Raw genomic sequence first — 18,179 nt, 5'->3', positions numbered from 1 at the left:
ACGAAGAATTGCAAGCAGAGAAAGCGAAGAATGTGTTACATTTTCGAGCGTCCGTCTCCGGACATAGGCACAAAACATACTTCCGGAGAGGGAGAAAGGGAAGGAAAGAGGGAGAGGTGAGAGGGGGGGGGGCGAAGATGGATGGGGAAGGATGCGGAAAAGGAAGGTGAGCCACATTAGCTTGTGGTCCTGTGCTCACTTCGCACGTATCCAGGAAAGAGTTGTTGACCCCCAGGGGGGATACACGAATATGGTTGATCCGCTATATTACATTGTACATTTGAATATAGTTTTTTTTCTGGGTAATTATCGAATGATTATTTTACTACTTTTTGCAATAGAGTATTTCGTATGTAGTTAGTTTAATCCATAAAATTAAGTTCACGAAGTATGTTTAGAAAACGGGTACATATTTTTGTACAAATCTTGCGTCTGATATCATTTAAAGATCACCTAAGAGCATTACCAAAGAATTACTTTCTTTCCTCCAGAAGAAATTCACGTCTGAAAGGGTTAATTGTGATGCTTCTCATCTTTCGAGTGACCCTATTCCTGACAGCTAACTGAATTCAACGTTACAGCTTTACAGTTATTTACCGACCTCAGCCGCATAAACCGGTATCAGTTCTGCTAAAAAAGTAAAATACTGAACAGATTAAGCCTGGGACGACTGTGTCTTGACTTTCTCTGGATCCAGGACGCCTACAATACTCCGATGTTCTCGCCTACGATGCTGTGCAAAGCTTGGAAGGTAAGTTGAGCTAAAATGAATACGAGACAATGCGATACAATCAGAACGAAACAACCCTGGTATCTTCTCATGCCTAGTTTACGGTGAGTCTTAGACGGAACAGGTGCCCCCTGTCTGCTCTGCCTTAATTTCATTCAGGTGGACAAACCATTCCTGAAAATGATATTTGAAAGAAAACAAATACGCATCATAATGAAAACAGTTCTTCTACTGACCAAGTCTTTTCGACGACTTAACCATGTTATCTGACTGCGTAGGCCTCCGACCACATTACACGTTAAGTAGAACATCGTAAGATTTTGTATTCACATTATCTGGCTTATCGACTCGTAACCAGACTGTTTTTAACCCTTCCTAGACCTCAGGCGACACTGAAGACCCACGTCACATACATTTAAAAATACAGAACTTGGCGATAAATATTTTCAATGTTCAGATATCTGTTCGAGCACGTATTTCATCGCAACCCAACGTTGCTATTTTACAGTTCATCCATAGCAAAATACAGAAATTTTAGCCACTCCCCTTTTTTTGAAATTTTATGTCTCAGCTTCGTAGCACTTAAATGATTTTAACCATTTCAAGTTGATGCCCAAGTCATAGACGTGTAAAAATTAAGTGAAATACTAGGGAAGTGAACTTTAAACTGTTTTAACACTGTAATGCATTACCCAGTAATTCGTCCAGTGTATAGAGGTTCAGTGCAAAGTTATCCGCGCTCTTGGTAATAAATCTGAAAGAATAAAAATATTCCGGATATATGAGTGAGGCAAAGCCTTCACATAGTGAAAACTAGTAAAAAATTAGTGATTTATGTAAGTTAGACGCACGCTAGAGGCACTGTAAAGGATTTCCACCTGCAAATATGATCTGTAACTAGCAAACAAATGGACTAGCAATGGAAATGAAATATTCGAGACTACCTTTAGTATGAAATTAGAGAAACAGCGTGCCTAAAAACTAATAGTCTTCCCTAATATGGTTATACATAAAATACGGCATCAAAAAGTATGTAGTTCGGAATAAAGCCAGCGCCTATCCGAAATTTTACATCGGCCAAAACGAGTATATCATTTGATGTCCGCTTCAGACATTTTAGTCTGAATAAAATCTTTCGGTTTTCATTAAAAAACTGATAAAGTAAGACATCTAGATAAAAATCTTTGTATTTGTTATGCCCCTAAAGCATCTCATTTGGCTACACTTTAAGAGAAGATTTAAATACAGCACGCAAATGAACCATGTGATTCACGTAAAGCTTTATTCGAAATATTTTCCGATCATCCCTTTGGTTTTTCTTATATTTGCCTGCCATCTCGCCCTTTCCAAATAGCCTGATTAGACAGCTTTTTATTCAGTCCGTTTAGCTTAGCTACGCTTGTGTCCGCCAATTACTAGTTTGCTACTCGTGGACTGCGTCTGCAGGCATGCGTCTTCCATCCTAATGGTGTAGGTCTACATTATCCACGGCAGTAGTACAGTAACTTCGTAGTTCCCACTTTGTGAAGCCTTTCTCTATCAGTATTTTATTAAACCATTTTTGCGGTTTACCAATTACGAACGTAATACATTGTTAACTAGCCTATAGCCTTCAGTAGCAACCATCAGAGGGCAGAAATGTTTACACTGTGAGCACCATTCTGGGCCTCCAGTTCAGTTATTTGGTAAAGTATTCAAGCAAGAGTAGCTGCGTATGGAAAATTGATTTTTAATTTAATTTCGTGGCATTTTAGCATCCCCATTTTTCTTTCTTATGAAACAGACCATCCGCCGATGACTTGGAGAAAACTCCAAGCTGATAATTCAATTTTGAGTGATTTGCGCCTGAAATATGAATTAGATATTTTCTATGGCTGTCACTGTTTGCTGAAGGCTGTTTGTGTAGTCTAACTTCCTTAATGGCAAGATGGTGATTGAAACGCCGGCTATGTCCTCGTGACAGTCCTGAGAGGCCATCCAATCTAACGGTGGGTCATCTGTCTCATTACAGTGGGTGTCGGTCGGGGGAAGGGGTGGGGATGGGTAAGCTGAAGTTGGCCGAACGCGTAACTGAAAGCTTGACACGGAGACATGATCAGGCGTTTTGTGCAAGCATTTACCAATACCCTTCATCACATAAACCAAGAAAGCTTTTAACAAATATCAGTTCGTACTTAGAATATGTGGATCTCAAGCAAAGAAGGGTTGGTTGTTTTGCTCTGTGAGGAGTAAGAAAGAGGAAACGCCATATGTTGGATAAGTACCGTTACTGAATCGAGAAACCTTTGACATGTTACAGTCAACTGAAGACATACCACCTGATTTGTGTAGTTATTTTATGATAAACATCTAATCTGCCTGTTGCTCGCAACATCTTCGATTAAAATGCTGGGTGCAGTCATGAGAGAAACTGGTATTACAAAAATTATAGTCATGCTTCGACAATATCTGTAACACGCGATTGCTAACAGATACTTGCTGCCTCAGAGTTTCCCCCCCCCCCCCCCCCTTTTAATTGATTCCGACAGAATTTACTATACTGATAGTGAAATTTATGATAACTCCTTTGCTTTTTGTTAAAAATACGTACAACCTCAGTCTTTACCTTACCATGATAAGTTAAATGTTTAAATAAGGCTTTGTTTGGTATACTCTAAGAAAAGTGTGTATAGCAATTTGATAATTTACTTAATGTTACTCGACATATGGCCGATACAAAGATTGCCTCATAAACATCTGACTTTGCTTGTATAAGCCTGCAAATTATCGGCACATACCGTCGAGTATATGTACATTGGTATACTTGCACAAGCATGTACGAATGAAAATCGATCAAGTGTCAAGCTGCTTTAATAGTCTTAATTCTTTCACAATATTGGACTACAGAAGGTCAAGAATACTTGCAACTAGGGCATGATCACACATCCCTATCAATCTAGAAGCTAGATTTGTGGCCGCCTTCAATGCAAACTCTTTGTCGCAGTAAACGCTGATTTACCACGCTTACGCGCTACAATTATTGAAAGCAATCTTGTTCAATTTAAATTTGTTCCAGCGATTCATTAAAATACTCAACCGTACGGGAAAAATATCCATTACCTGACGTATTTTATCTGGAACTATTTGCTAATATAAAAACACAAAATTTACAATTACTTATCGCAAAGCAGTGTAACAATCTAACACTACTTTTCTACAATAACGAACAATGTAAGTTCAACTTAGACTGGCAGCCAACAGATATCACGTGAGATGCACGTCTCTGTGGGGGTACTTACTTTGACCACCGCTGCCGCTGGTGCGCCTCTCGTGACCGTGTTAATACCAGGCGCGGCGGAAACTGGTTTGTATAGGGCAGTGCACAACTCAAGTGGCGTTGATGACGTCACGAGTGATACTGGCGCGTCCCCACACGCACGCATGAATCGTCCTACACAAGCATCTACCGACGGACAAATTGGAGGTGTGTAGCACTTTGGCAAACCGATCAATCAACTTTTCTCGTCGGGTGGTCGGTCGGGTATAACCATCCGACAGCCGACTCTCACCACGTCACCCAACAGATTGTGCCGTGCGTAGCGCTGTTGTGCCAATTTTCCGACTGGCGTTCTTCAGTAGTCTCTGTTCGGGAAAAAGAAAATACACGAAATAGCGATAGGAGTAGGACGGTGTGTAATCGTGAGTGAAGTCGGTCGGGACGTTTATAGGCTGCACACGAAATTGGTCGGTTGGTTGGTCCATCGGTTGGTGCGTGCAGGGCCCTTAATATATATTGCGACTGTCTCTAAACTAGAAGCACTCACATACAAAAATATTTAAAAAAAGTTTTCCATCACCTCGGTTCCGAGTAAAATTGGGATAGAGATCAACATAAACATCATTTCTGCCCTTTTTATTGCTCATGAAAACGGCACATTGCTGTTGTACCACGATACAGCGAGACCTTCAGAGGTGGTGGTCTAGATTCCTGTGCACACCGGTACCTCTAATACCCAGTAGCACGTTCTCTTGCATTGATGCATGCGCCTGTATTCGTCGTGGGACACCGTTCACAAGTTCATCAAGGCACTGTTGGTCCAGTTGTCCTACTCCTCAATGGCGATTCGGCGTAGATCCCTCACAAAGGAACCTCCCCATCGCACCCCCTCAGATTTAGTTATAAGTTGGCACAGTGGATAGGACTTGAAAAGCTGAACACAGATTAATAGAGAAAACAGGAAGAAATTGTGTGGAACTATGAAAAAAAAAAATAAGTAAAATATACAAACTGAGTAGTCCATGCGCAAGATAGGCAACATCAAGGATAATGTGAGCTTAGGAGCGCCGTGGTCCCGTGGTTAGCGTCAGCAGCTGCCGAACGAGAGTTCCTTGGTTCTAGTCTTCCCTCGAGTGAAAAGTTTAATTTTTTATTTACAGACAATTATCAAAGTTCAGCCACTCACACATAATCAACTTCGTTCTCCAAAATTCCAGGACATGTTCAGATTTGCTTGGACATATGCAGGATTTGACGGTATACACACGGAAAAATTTGAAAACGTTAAAAACATATGTTTTGACAGAGCACAGAGAAAACTGTGCGACTGTGAAACTGTTGCATTCATATGTTGCAGTTTATGTGACAAACTCTTATGTTTTCATCACTTTTTTGGGAGTGATTATCACATCCACAATAAAACCTAAATAGGTCAAGGTAGAAGAATCTTTTTACCCATTCGCCAAGTGTACAAGTGTACAGGTGGGTCGACAACACATTCCTGTCATGTGACGCAATGCCGTCACCAGTGTCGTATAGAATATATCAGATGTGTTTTCCTGTGGAGGAATCGGTTGACCTATGACCTTGAGGTCAAATGTTTTCGGTTCCCATTGGAGATCACGTCCTTTCGTCTACTAATCGCACGGTTTTGCGGTGCGGTCGTAAAACACAGACACTAAACTTATTACAGTGTACAGATACATCAATGAAAGAACGGACAGATCATAACTTTGCGAAAATAAAGATAGTAATCTTTTCACTCGAGGGAAGAGTTGAACCAAGGACCTCTCGTTCCGCGGCTACTTACGCTAACCACGGGACTACGGCGCTCCTGTACTCACTCAATGATATTGCTTATCATACACATGGACTCCTCAGTTTGTATATTTTGCTCATTTTTTCATAGTTCCACACAACGTCTTCCTGCTTTCTCGACTGATCTGTGTTCAGTTTTTCAAGGCCTATCCACTGTGCCAACTTATAACTAAATTGGAGGGGGGTGCGATGGGGAGGTTCCCTTGTCAGTGTGGTGGGTAGGTCACGTCGTCAATAAAAACCCCTTTTGAAACTATCCCAGGTTTGTACGATAGGGTTTGTGTGTAGAGAATATGATGGCCGCTCATGTTGAGCGATGTCGTTATCCTGAAGGAAGTCATTCACTAAATGTGCACGATGGGGGCGCGAATTGTCGTCCATGAAGACGAATGCCTCGCCAGTGTGCTGCCGATATGGTTGCAGTATCGGTCGGAGGATGGCATTCACGTATCGTACAGCTGTTAAGGCATCTCCCATGACCACCAGCGGCCCCACATAAAGCCACCCCAAAACAGCAGGGAACCTTCACCTTGCTGCACTCGCTGAACAGTGTATCTAAGGCGTTCAGCCTGACCAGGTTGCCTCCAAACACGTCTCTGACAATTGTCTGGTCGAAGGCATATACGACACTCATCGGTGAAGACAACGTGATGCCAATCCTGAAGGGTCCATTCGGCATGTTGTTGGGCCCATATGTACCACGCTGCATCCAGAAATGGACCTCGCCATGGACATCGGGAGTGAAGTTGCGCATCATGCAGCCTACTGCGTACAGTTTGGAGTCGTAACATGACGTCCTGTGGCTTCAAGAAAAGCATTATTCAATATGCTGTCAGGATGCCTCCGAGCCATAATTCGTAGGTAGCGGTCATCCACTACAGTAGTAGCCCTCGGGTGGTCTGAGTGAGGCATGTCATCGATAGTTCCTGTCTCGCTGTATCTCCTCCAAGTCCGAATAAAATGGTTCAAATGACTCTGAGCACTATGGGACTTAACATCTGAGGTCATCAGTCCCTTAGAACTTAGAACTACTTAAACCTAACTAACCTAAGGACACCACACACATCCATGCCAGAGGCAGGATTCGAACCTGTGACCGTAGCGGTCGCGCAGTTCGAGACTGAAGCGCCTACAACCGTTCGGCCACTTCGGCCGGCCCAAGTCCGAACAACATCCCTCCCTGGCAGAAAGTAACAATGCGGAGCGATCGAAACGCGGTATCGACCATCTAGGCATGGTTGAACTACAGACAACACGAGCCATGTACCTCCTTCCTTGTGGAATGACTGGAACTGATCGGCTGTCGGACCCCCTCCATGTAATAGGCGCTGTTCATGCATGGTTGTTTGTACCTTTGGGTGGGTTTAGTGACATCTCTGAACAGTCAAAGGGACTGTGTCTGTGATACAATATCAACAGTCAACATCTATATTCAGGAGTTCTGGGAACTCGGGTGACGCAAAACTTTTTTTTTAATGAGTGTATTTATTAGCCACTGACGTTTGAGATAGATGAGTTTATTGAAACGAGCAGAGCATTTTTTTTTAGGTTTTGAAATTATTGAAAGAAGCTGCGACGAGTTTGAGATGTGATTGATCTGTTATGATCATGATTTTGTGACCACGATGTGTGTTATGCTGTTGAGATACGTTTATGATCAATAAGATGATGCTATACGAGGAATGTGATTATGTGTTTATATGTGTATATGAATAATGAGTAGTGGTTAGGGACTCTGATTTGTGAAAAGGACGTTGGAAACCACACGAATAGATCCAGTTTTCTGCAGCAGATTTGACACAATGTTCAGTGCATATTGTGCCATTGTTTCTATAATACTATCAAATTTACCAATTATTACTAAGACTAAATCGTCTGCATATTCTAGGCAAAAGTGGCCTCTCGTGTATACCTCTCCAATGAGTTCATTTATCACTAGGTTCCAAAGTTGTGGGGGCAAAACACCTCCTTATGGACATCAGCTGGTGGTGTTGATCACCATTTTCTCATTCATCATGGCGGTTTCTACCTTTCTTCTACTTAACATGATTTAATCCACGTGCATAATGCGGCCTCAATGACATGCTCTTCTACAGCTCTAACCAGGGCTTTGAAGACAGTGTTACTAAAAGCCGCAGAGAGAAGTTTATTGAAAGTTTATCGCTTTTCCCAAATCCCCTAACAAGGTGGTAAAATGCTATTTTACATAATTTGCTTGGTTGATATGCGTGTTGGTTTACATGTAGATAATCCTCACTTCATCCCTCTTCCCTAACATGTACATTAACCAGTTTTTATAATGCCTTTAGAAAAAAATGAGAACAGAATGATCGGTCCCACATGCGTATCCTTTGTAAGATCAATTCTCCCTGGCATCAGAATGAAAAAACTCTCAATATCCTCCAATTACATAAAAATCTAATTAAACTTATCATGCTTGTTACAATAGCCCCCGAAAGATTCCGTCTGTGCCTGGTGACTTGAATGTTTGAAATGTTCCTACTGTTCACTGTAATTTTTAAATCAACACATTATCTGCCGGATTCCTAGTTGGGCCTTTGATTACCAGTAAACCAGTTTCCATCAGGGACTGACACCTGACCCGTGTTATCTGTTAGAGTGCATTCAGAGAATTGAGTCTTGAGGTGCACAGCCATCGTCTCATGTGCCGTCCTTGCATACTCACCATCCGTCATCCCTACAGTTCCTCCTGGCTTGGTTGGTACTCTAGTGAAGATTTTATGAAATTTGGCGCATGCATCCGTCTCTTCCACCTCCTCAAAGAATACCTTCCATGGAGATCGCTTCGCTTGCTTGATGACAAGGTTGAATTTCACAAGGGTCTCCCGATATTTTACCCATTCTCATTTTTTTCTTGCAGGGCTGAACATTCTTCTTACTTACTTCCTTTGAAATTCCAGATTGTTGTTCCCCCAAGATGCATTTCTGTTTGCGCATTTCTTGGTGGATGGGGAACTTTCTAAGTATGAGCTCTTAATGGCAGATGTAACAACACCTGGCATTTCCTCAAAATCTACTGTGTTACTTATTGAAATTCTGACTTCAAGTAAGTGTGAGTTTAAGTCTTTTCTATATGAGTTCCAGTCTGATTTCCTAGGATTTCTATAGGCTATAGTCTCTTAAACAGACATTTCAACCTCATTTACATATGGTCATATGAAGGTGGCTCCAATGCCAGAGGTGACGTTTAACTAACCATTAGATTGGACCCAAAAGTTATGTCAGTTAATTCTTCCCTTCTTCTATCCCTATTCAATATTTCCAAATTACTCTCGAGTAGATATTCCAGTAGGTGCTCACTATGCTGATGGTGTCGCTGCTTCCTCACACAAGGATGTGGGTATTGTTACCACATCCAACCAACATGATTCATTCTGCTGTAAGCAGCTGTCTCCTCACTTCCTGGGATGGAGCAGCCCTGTCCCCATAAGGAAGGTAAGTTGAAGCCAACACAGTTTCAGTCATGCTCCTTTCCTCACGCTGTTTCATCCCGATGGTTGCTAAGTATCTGGATCAGAAGTTCGACATCAGCATGAATGAAATTTTATTCTTAACACAATTTTATGTTCCGGTGTTATTTAGATTTCTAACTAAAATCAACTTAACTGCAGTTCCTGTGAAGTCTGAAATGGCCCCTTTATACAGACAGGGCTCCTGAATCAGGGCCATGTCCACCTTCTGTCTTCCAGAAGAAGACAGGTTTGTCAGCAATAGTTGCTGCCTTCAACTCACTACCATGGTCACTTCTAATGTCTTTGATTATCCTGACAGTAGCCTGTGAGAACCGTAAGTACAATTTCAGGTCCTGTTCTTGCATTCACATCACAGACTTTCCAACAACTTCCAATACAGAGGTTTGGCCATCCAATACAACCTTCTAGTTGATTACCCTGTAGTCCTTTGTCAAGGCCTTCTGCTTCTTCACCCATACTTTCTTGAATAAAGTCTTAGGAGGAGTACCCTTGAGAAGTTTTGGTAGCCAAATTGATATATTCGCGGTTTTGAAGATTTCAGCCACTGTATGGACAAGCAGCTTTGCCTTCTCTGACAGAGATGTCTTGGGTGCCACCTCCTTAAGCCAGTCCACTGTTCCCATACCCTTGCAAACAAAAACAAGAGCATCCTTGTCCAGGCAGGCCCTCCTGAATCTGAGACCTGGTCTTGCATTCTCTTGAGTCTTCTTAAAAAGAGCCATTGAAACAACGACCACATGCTGCGAGGTTATGTTGACCAATGGATATCCCTGTTGGATAATTGCCGTCCTAAAAACTACGTCTGCAATACTATAGGTCTGTTTCCCTATTTATTGGCTTGGTTTTTTCTGAATCTATTTATCCTAAGAAGTTGAGTGTTAGGCTTCTCCATTGTTCTCATGTTTACTATTAGAGGTAGAAGGGGTCTAATTACCCTCTTTATCCCAAAACAGTTTTTTTGAAGGTCGTAGACTCCAGATATTTTAGTCCCCTCCATTTATGTCTAAGAAGCCATTCCTTACCTTACTTAACAAGTTTCCTCCTCTGAGGCGCAGACAAGGATATCTTGAGCTGGTCCAGCTTCTCAGCTTCTCAGTGACAGTTTCCACTTCCACTATTGCCTTACTTAGTTGCAGAAACACCTTCCATTGGTTCTAACACCAATGCTTAGGTGTTTGTCTCAGCAAGTCCCTCAGTTTTTGTTTTGTTTTGGTCTGTGTTGTCCATTTTAGTCTCATGTGACTTGGCGATTTATTGGGTCGACAGCACAGAACCACATGGTGCAAGGCTAATAACTCAGGGAGGGTCGCCCAGTATCCCTGAGGCTTTGTTAATGGCACACCTTTCCATGCTCTAAGCACCCCTCAGCACGGATCGCATTACACCTTGGGCCGCATTTTTGGGAAACTGGGGTATGTATGTGAGTGGATACGGGAGAGAAGGGGTGTTGTGGACGCTCTCCATCTGGTTCATTTGCCATGGTCTGCCCAGCATGGGAGACCCTGCCAGTAGCTGTGCTACAGCAGGCATAGCCCTCAGCTTCACATGAACACACAAGCCTTTCCACCTGTATGGACAGTACTTTGCGAAGGTGGTTTCCACTCAATAGATAAGAGAGAAGCTCGACAAGCCGAATTGCAACCAGGTTACCATGAAATATTTTTCTGCAATACTATCGTTTTATCAAAATCGAATTATCAGTATGCTGGATAGAACAGTGGTGCCATAAAAATTCAAAAGCACGAAAACAACGTTAACAGAAAAGAAAAAAGGTTTAAATTACACAAGTTGTTGGCCTTAGAGCTAAATGAAGTAAACAGCTACAGTTCTTTCCCACTACATGCTCCATCACATGTCGAGGCGAATCCACAATCTTACATAGGCAGCGGTCTCGTGATGTCAGCACCTGACTTTGCATGGATACATGTAAACAGTGCGGCATGCTGAACTTCCTTAAGTTTGAAACTTATCTGCGTGATTGTGGCCTCTGATGATGTCTCCAACCTTAAGAGACGAAACGTTGCTCACAAAAATATGCTTTGGACCATGGTCCATAAAACAGAATTTACCTGGTTCAGGCCAGCCGGAGTGGCCGAGCGGTTCTAGGCGCTACAGTCTGGAACCGAGCGACGGCTTCGAAACCTGCCTCGGGCATGTGACGTCCTTAGGTTAATTAGGTTTAAGTAGTTCTAAGTTGTGGGGGACTGATGACTAAGCAGTTGAGTCCCATAGTGCTCAGAGCCATTTGAACCATTTTGAAGCTGGTTCAGATCACAGCCAGGCTGGAATTATATGACAAGGTAAAGCCAAGATTTTATGGGGACGAACTCACAGTAAGCTCGTATTAGGTCATTTCGCTTAGTTAAACTGTGCTGAACACTTTGGAGTGTGTGGGGAACGCTTCTGTCCTACATACACCGCAGAGTCTCATAACTTACTCAACACTAGTTTTCCGTCGCCACGGTAAAAGGCAGCCACAGTGCGTAGCTTCCACAGAGTTTCACGTTTACAGGTAGGTAGTGAGATAAACTGGATCCCAGCACACTCACATCTAATGTATTTGCAGACACTTCCTACCTAGGTCAATCTCCGTGAAACGACGAATTCTTCAAAGGCAGTATTATTTGTTTCGTGTTGTAATCAATGTGAAAATAGATTTATGCTTATATGTCACATGTGTCAGCTCTCAATAGATTCGATGACGGACTGCGACCACGGACGCTGTCTGGCGTGGTTGATGCCAAGTGCCTATATGACTCGTTTCATGCTTGATTCCTAATACTGGAAATCAAAATTATTAGAGGGACTTTCAACAAATAAAGCAACACATTTTTTTCTTCGCCAGTTTCTGTTGAAACAATATAGAAGTTGCTGTGGGACAACGTGGAATATTCTCGCTTCAGCCTCTGTAGTTTTATGAAGTTCCGACAGGTGGCGGCACTATAACTAGCCGTAAAAATGGCGTCGTGCAATGGAGGTGCATGCCAAGCAGAGAGCTGTTACTGAGTTTCTTTCGGTGGAAAATCAGAGTATTACAGATATTCATAGACACTTGCAGAATGTCTGCGGTGACTTGGGAGTGAACAAAATAATTGGGTGAGACGTCTGTCGTCATTGCAAGACGGTCGCAGAAACCTGTCATATCTCCCGCGGGTTGGCTGGCCGCACACAGCTGTGACTTCAGCGTGTTCGTCGAAACAAAAATGCAAACCAACTTCTCCTTTTCCATGACAACGCAAAGCCTCAAACAAGAGTGGTAGCCAAGAGAAGCTTACGAAATTCACTGGGCTGTTATTCCTCATACACCCAACAGCCTGGATTTCACACCTTCCTATTGCCATCTGTTTGGCCCAATGAAGGAAGCAATCAATGAGAAGCAGTATGTTGATGGTGGGGAGGTTATTGATGCAGCTAGACTTCGACGCAGACGTTGACGATTGGTGCAGTACCGGCAGGCATACTGATCCTCTCAATACGGCGGCGTAATGGCGTAACATTGAATGGAGATTAGTTATCTCAGAAGAAAAGAGTGTGCAAATAAGTCAGTTTTTCTAACTAGTTGTTAAAGCTTCCAGAATGATAAGAACACGAGACAAAGAAGCAGTAGTTCCCAGGAGACATCGTGCTAGCCTACATAATGGTGTCAGTTCGTCAAGAAAGATACTATGCGTCATCCAGAAGAAGCAGCTTATTGGCGATTACATCCAGTTGAGCTAACACAAGGTGGGAATGTCGGCTGCCACGTTTCGCTTTTCCTCGTCCCAGACACTTTCTGTGGGTTTTACATCAGGTAGCATAGTAGGCCAGTCAAGAAGCTATAAAATGCCTGAGTTTTCTTCAAATCAGGAATATACGCGTGCGGCCCTGTGAATACGCGTATTATCGTTTTGGAAGATGGGAATGTCCACGGCGTACTCACCATGAAGATGCTTAGACACTGAAAATGTTCAAATAAACATTCTGGATCATGTTTAAATGGTCGAACATAAGCTGTATTAAGTCAACACCACAGAAACAGCCCATTCTGAAATATACCATCAACACTGTGCATGCTAAATGACTTGCATGGTTTGAAAAAGAGATAAAAATCGGGAGTCTTCAAACCACACGACGCGCTTTCAGTCAGCTACTGTCCAGTTTCCATGTTGTTTGACCCACTGAAGAGTTGAAGCTCTACATGCCACTGTGAGTACCGACTTTTAGAAGGTACTCGACAGTAGGGGGACGAAATGGACATCAGTGCAATTAGTTAATGCGGATTGCCTACATTCAGGGGAAAGCAAACATTCAGGGACAAAGCTGTTGTTCTCTTTTGATTGAGAAGTCCTTAATTTATTGTTCTGCTAAGAGGATTATGATCCTCTGGGGATAACCTATCCTATTGATTTACAGATCCTTTACTATGGTGAAGTAGTTTCCAGGAAATACCCTCCCCTCCATCTCTATGCTCCTCCCCATCCCCTTCCTCCTCCCTAATTCCTCTGGGAAAGTCTCTCATGGATACAAGCACACTTTTAATATCAATTCGATTGACTAATTAATTAGTCCATCAATTAATTAACCCCTCCCTTCTGGGGAAGCTCCAGCCCTCCCCATCCTCTCCCTCAACTGGGAATTGGCGGGCAAAAGTTGATTGGTCATCTGGGAGGAAATCGACTGCAGTGTAAGAATTTTGTTTAAATAATTTAGACAATGTGTGGAATTTTATTTATTTATTTATGGGATACAAGGCGGTGTATGGAATATAGTTTACCTATTTATTTAAAGAAATTTTTGGGAAACTGACTGCAGTATATGAGATACTGTCTGTTTCAACAAGTTACACGTGACAAGGCAGTATGGAATATTTGAACAATTGCAGCGCTTTTTTATTCTGATTGCCCTTGAGGACGCTGAGTGAGCTTAGTTTATATTTGCCCCTGGTGTCAGGGATGTTAACGCTCTTATTTTCTATTTTCTTTTCGAAGCACACTAGTGTCTAAGAACAGGAGGGGAAAATCAGAACAAATACATATCTAAAAGTTCGTGACGTATTTAGAGACTCAACGCCACTTTCTGCAGACGGAGAAATTACGAGAATTTCAGTGGTAAACAATTTTGTACAGATTGAGAAATATACATACATATTGTAGTGACAGGAAAACCCTGCAAAAGGCGTCTACAGACCATGAATAGAATGAAGTGCGGTATAGTAGCCACAGCTTGAAGTCTCCCATGCGTGCGACTATCGTTAGGGCTCCACCACGAAGGCCAAAACCGCCCAATGTCTTGATTAGAGATCACGTTACAAAATACCACCGACCAGGGACTGCATATCGGTCCCCTTTGACATCGTTCCCCCTAAACAAATCATCGAGTAGTAGCATTCTGTTGATAAGGAAATTCTGGACTCGATTCCTGTCTCTGTCTTTCTCAAGAGGCCACTCTCTGTTCGTTTGTGAGTTTTCATCTGTCCTCAAAAAAACAATGTTCCTGTTGCCTAATGCTGGAGACAAAGGGAGAGCTCACGCAATTTTGATTTGAAAATAGAGTGAAATAAGCCATTTGCACTACCCTGTCAATTTAACTAACAATTTACAGAAGTCAATATCTGGTGAAAAAAATCCAATTGATCACACAGACTAGCACCCGTCCGCCAACTATTGGGCAGTCCCCATCCGTACCGGCCAGGAGAGAGACCCACACTCGCGCAGGCCATGCCTGCCTGTACCAAACGCAGGTGAGCTAGTACTACACCTAACGGAAACAATAAATTGATCAAACGGGCATTTGAAGTTGACTGGGTTTCTCAGTTACACCGGGACGAAGAAGGAGGGAGGAAACGATCTATAGCGCGATAGGATAGTAACAACAACAACAACAACAGCAGCAGCAGCAGCAGCAGCACCAACAACAACAACCAATAATACCTCTACGATGCATTGAGAAGTAAAAAACGTGATACACTTAAACTGTGATCCATGGCTAGACATTGGAGATCGCTATCAGTCAGGAATTTGCGTCGCGATTGGCTTTTTCAGGCACTATGGAATTCCTAAATGGGTTTTCGTCGCTACATGTGGAAGGAGGAACGCCTGCTAGATGATAGGATAGAGACAACAGAAAATACCAATGCAAGACAAGAGTCCACTGTAATATATTGAGAAGCACTAAACACGACACACTTAAAACACGAGCCAGTCCGTTACAGTGGGTACCATGGCTGGATGTCGGAGATCGCTGAAACACTCGTACATCATGCACTTTCATGTCCTGAAGCCAACACTTTTTTATATCATAAGATGACATTGTCTTGTATATGTGTATAATCAGTTTAAATAAACATTGCATGAAGTAAAGGTAGCTCAAGATATCTTTAGCGCCCCCCCCCCCCCCCCCTCCTGAGGTTTTTCTGTATCCCCTTCTGTGTCCAGCACAAACACCCATCATTTTGAATCTTTTCTCACAAAAACACACTTCTGCTTCTATCGCGCTCACCCAGCACACTTCGGCTGCCCTCACTGGACAAGATCAGACGGGTCGGCGCATTTTTTCTACCCATCACAGGCTAAGATAATCCGTTACTTCGGGTTGCTAACTCCTCATGAACGTCGCTGCAGCCAGCAGCAGTGCATTGCTAAAAAAGCAGTTGCGCCTTGGGCGTATACAGCAGTAATAACCAATTCAGTCACCCACCAGCTTAGATAACCCAATTTACCCATCCCAAAGCAGCGTTTTTGTTGACCATACACCTCGAATTTCTTACGTGAAATGTAGATTTCTCCCTTTTGTAAGGTGTCAGGCAAATCCAACACCTTCCATGAAAACCCTGACGTGATATGCAAATCCAGTAGTATGTCACATAGCTCCGAATAAATCGTGACATTAAATTAACCAAAGTAATACGAGTAACAAGTGAGCAAATGGAATACCACAGACTAACACAAGAATGCCTAAATGCATGTCGTACCTTCCCACCGTGAGGCAGACGCAGTTCCGAGGGGAGAAACGAGGACAGAAGCCGACAGCAGAACCGTGTTAAGCTAGAAGGCCCTACGATAAGGGACGGTCTGGACACCCACGTCGCCAGCCTTCCTCTAAGTCTACCATCCGCACGTTTTAGCGTGAGACTTTTTCGCGTCCCTGTTACGTCAAGGAACACCCCCCAGCCCATGTTAAAAGCTAGAGCCCTCCAGAAAAACAGTATAGATCTTACGATAACACAAAAAGGGCCACTACCACCCACAAGTTTTAGCGTGAGTCTTTTTCGCGTCTCGGGTACGTCAAGGACCACCCCCCAGCCCATGTTAAAAGATAGAGCCCTCCAGAAGAACAGTATAGACCTTACGATAACGCTAAAAGGACCACACCAGCTGCAGGTTTTAGCGTGAGACTTTTTAGCGTCTCTGTTACTTTGCAAACTTTAAAAACATTGTCCCACCATGAAAAGTATAACGTTTCTCATTGGATAGATAGAATTTTTGTAGGCGAATTTTCAGATTGGTCAGATGAAAACACAGCCAGATAGCTTTTTTTAAATCTACTTCGGTAAATTGTAGTAAGGAGAAGTTAGGAGAGTTAGTTCCGAGACGGCGAGCTGGATGGCTGATGCGCCGGCCGCTGTCGCTCTGACGCTGCCTAAACACCGACAAGGTAATGAACACACGCGATGCCGCATTTTTGAGCGCATAAGGCTTCACTCAGAACTGGAGAAGACTCATCTGCTACACCCCTTTTTTGCGTAATACTAGTGTCGATCGTTAATTAAAACTCATGGTGTTCACATTTGCCACTTGAAGAAAAGATCTGAAACGCGATGATTTTTCTTTTATATAGTTATTGAGAAGCCACATCAGCCACTGTAATTTACGACAAGTTAGATAATTAATTAAAGATAATTGAGGGTCACTGTAGACCATTTTGATAGTTTTCTCTTTTGTGAAACAAATTAAACCTAGATTATAGATGTGATATGGCATAGGTCATCCTTCGATCGATTGTAGAACTGGGAAACCCATTCAAGGAATATTCGTTCACATTTTTGTTGAACGCAGTTGGTTTTTACCATCCTGTATTAAAACATTTCCTTTTATCAATAGTGCAATTTATAAATGATGTTTTGTGAGTAGAATAAAATTTCCAATGGTAAACTTAACTGCTTTTTCGACGTTATTTTACCAGCTAACTAAAAATAGGAAAGCCTTGAACCCTTTCCACCATATTTAGTTAATATTAAGATTCTTTTACAGGGAGTGCAGTGGAGCTGACACTGAGATCATTTAGTATTTGGTTATATCATCGCTAGTCTCACTGAACTCTTCTGAATTCTACATGTCATGTGTGGTCTGGCGTCTCCTTACCAGCAACAGGTCCCAGGTTCAAACTAGTCAATTCCCTAAAAAACACGCTCAGAGCGTCGTTGCGCGAAAGTGGTAGGGAGACACGATATAGAACAAACAGACACCACCATGAATGTTTAGAAAATGGCGACCCTGCCAGGATGGTAAAATACCATGATTGAAGGTCGACCACATGCCTAAGTAGGTCAGAAAAATAATTTGTTTAAAAATTTTTGTAAAAAAATTTTTTTTCTAACGTTATACATAGTCAAAGACAGTAGCTGCACCGATAGATAGTAAAAGTACTCAAGAAAAAGTGAGAATTCTATCAGTGACAATAGCATAATTAAGTTATGAGTTTTGAAAATTGTTAGAATTAAGTTTTCTCTCCAATGCAGGCGCACAGGTGGCGAATACATCGTTGACAAGTTGGTTCTGACCCAACAAGTAAGTGAATGGATTGTCGGTCTTGCTAGTGTCAAGTCGTGTGAACAAAAAGTTTATGAAACGTGTGAGATCGTATGAGCGCATGTAGACGCGAAGTAGGGCACTTGAATTGCTTT

General features: G+C 42.5%; 1 protein-coding gene across 1 annotated transcript in view; it reads right to left on the bottom strand.

The window, feature by feature from the left end:
* The window catches only part of LOC126266941 (UDP-glycosyltransferase UGT5-like), a 76,053-nt gene extending 71,902 nt beyond the window's left edge, over positions 1–4,151 (bottom strand). Inside the window, exon 1 of the mRNA XM_049971636.1 lies at positions 4,009–4,151. The gene's annotated coding sequence lies outside the window, so the exon portion shown is untranslated. The remainder of the gene's footprint in view (positions 1–4,008) is intronic.
* Positions 4,152–18,179: the final 14,028 nt, after the last annotated feature.

This window comes from Schistocerca gregaria, chromosome 4 (assembly GCF_023897955.1).
Source record: "Schistocerca gregaria isolate iqSchGreg1 chromosome 4, iqSchGreg1.2, whole genome shotgun sequence".
In the NCBI taxonomy this organism is placed as follows: Eukaryota; Metazoa; Arthropoda; class Insecta; order Orthoptera; family Acrididae; genus Schistocerca; species Schistocerca gregaria.
The sequence above is the reverse complement of the archived record's forward strand: the minus strand, read 5'-3'. Positions and strand labels throughout refer to the sequence as shown.